The sequence below is a fragment of the Pristiophorus japonicus genome, unplaced genomic scaffold, assembly GCF_044704955.1.
Source record: "Pristiophorus japonicus isolate sPriJap1 unplaced genomic scaffold, sPriJap1.hap1 HAP1_SCAFFOLD_1134, whole genome shotgun sequence".
NCBI lineage: Eukaryota > Metazoa > Chordata > Chondrichthyes > Pristiophoridae > Pristiophorus > Pristiophorus japonicus.
Genome location: NW_027250793.1, coordinates 100,249 through 102,405, shown reverse-complemented (window position 1 = coordinate 102,405; position 2,157 = coordinate 100,249). Strand labels below are relative to the sequence as shown.

The window sequence follows — 2,157 nt, the reverse complement described above, 5'->3', positions numbered from 1 at the left end:
CCGCCCAGGTTGACAGTCACGCCGGGAGCACGGGTAGCCCGTCCCCCCCACTCACGAGGGGGAAGGCGCGGCAGCGGTCACTTCCCTCGACCCCAGGAAACGGCGAGGCTGCTGCCGGGGGGCTATAACACTCGCCGCCGGAGCGACGAGCCACCTTCCCTCCGGCCTTCCCAGCCGACCCAGAGACGGTCGCGGCGCACCACCGACGGAGGAAATGCGCCCGGCGACGGCCGAGCCCGCGCGGGACGCGGTCCCACAGAGGAGATCCGCCGAACCCGACGCGGCCGACCTAGCCGCCGAGTTGAATCCTCCGGGCAGACTGCGCGGACCCCACCCGTTTACCTCTTAACGGTTTCACGCCCTCTTGAACTCTCTCTTCAAAGTTCTTTTCAACTTTCCCTTACGGTACTTGTTGACTATCGGTCTCGTGCCAGTATTTAGCCTTAGATGGAGTTTACCACCCACTTTGGGCTGCATTCACAAGCAACCCGACTCCAAGAAGACTCGATCCCGACGAGCCGGGGGCCGCTACCGGCCTCACACCGTCCACAGGCTAAGCCTCGATCAGAAGGACTTGGGCCCCGGAGCGTCGTCGGAGAAAGAGGTCTTCTATACGCCACATTTCCCACGCCCGCCAGGCGAGCGGGGATTCGGCGCTGGGCTCTTCCCTCTTCACTCGCAGTTACTAGGGGAATCCTTGTTAGTTTCTTTTCCTCCGCTTAGTAATATGCTTAAATTCAGCGGGTTGTCACGTCTGATCTGAGGTCGTAGGCAGAAAGGTAGCTTTTGTCAGCGCCGGCCGGCATCTCCAGCACAACAACACGCACGCACGCCCGTTGTTGTCGTCGTCCTCGAGACCAACCCAACCCGGGTGGGATAGTACGGGCGGACGGACAGGGGGCGGGGGTTTGCTGTGCACTGGAGCCCGGGCTCGGCTCACACCGTTCTGGAGTCCCGATTCAGGGAGAGAGAGAGAGAGCGTCAGAGGGACAGGCGACAGCGAAGCGAGAGAGGAAGGCCAGAAGCAGTGGCTGGGCAGCACGGAGTGCAGGAGGATAAAAGCAGGCAGCAGCAACGGACAGCAGGACGTACGGGGGGGACTGACCTGGACGCACGCTCAGCGGTCGGCAAGTGTGCTAGAGCTAAGCGGGCCACGTGTGGCAGGACACCGAGGTCCAGCGCAACACACGGCACCGCAGAGGCTCTTGGGCAAACCGCCAACAGAACCAAACGGACGCAAAGCCAGCCCACAGCACGGCAAGCGACGTCGCTACTTCAAGCTACCCTCGGTACAAACCACTAGACTGCAGCCAAAGACAGCCCAACCTCGTCCTCTCTCTCTCTCTGCTGAACACCACCAGCCAAGCCATTGTGTTCACCTCTGTGCTCACCTTCAAACTCCGGAGAGACAACCCTGCCCCGAGGAGGATGCCTCGGCGAGGCGCACCAATCCCAACACCGACGCGGTCAATCGTTTTTGCAACCCAACGACAGCCGTGCTGGAAAGGCTGGCCCCGACCGTGCCCGACCGCGACGCCGGGACAGACATGCCCACCACACCGAAGGACAAGGGTCAAACTCTCCAAGGCGGAGAAACTCCAGGTCTGCACTTAGGGGGACAAAGAGGACCAGGCCTCTGCGACACCCCAGCCGCGCTCCCGCCTTCACCCGACGGCAAAGGCGAGTGCGATTGATCGTACAAGCGACCCTCAGACAGGCGTAGCCCCGGGAGGAACCCGGGGCCGCAAAGTGCGTTCAAAGTGTCGATGATCAATGTGTCCTGCAATTCACATTAATTCTCGCAGCTAGCTGCGTTCTTCATCGACGCACGAGCCGAGTGATCCACCGCTAAGAGTTGTTCGTTTTTTTTTTCGGCTTGCTATTTGTTCCCCGGAGGGCCAAGCCCGGACCGCCCAACGCTTCTCCTCCCTTCCAACGAGGGTCGGGTGGAAGCCCCAGCCTGCAACGGCCCGGAGGTGTAAATCAGTCGATCATCAAATGACAAGGGTTGCACCGAGATTGCTTTAAGTCAGGGCGCTCGCGAGGCGACGCACGTCGGGTCAACGCCTGAGCCCACCGGCCGACACGCGCCACGGTCAACAGAGGCAGGGTCTCTGCTGCCACCGTTGGCCGGGAGGACGAGAAGAAGCTGAAGAA

At 61.6% G+C, this 2,157-nt stretch overlaps 1 non-coding gene across 1 annotated transcript; it reads right to left on the bottom strand.

Moving 5' to 3' along the window:
- Nucleotides 1–1,703: 1,703 nt before the first annotated feature.
- LOC139241816 (5.8S ribosomal RNA) lies at nucleotides 1,704–1,857 on the bottom strand. The gene has a single exon (XR_011588958.1). It is a non-coding gene; the product is annotated as a 5.8S ribosomal RNA (ribosomal RNA).
- Between the last annotated feature and the right edge of the window lie 300 nt (nucleotides 1,858–2,157).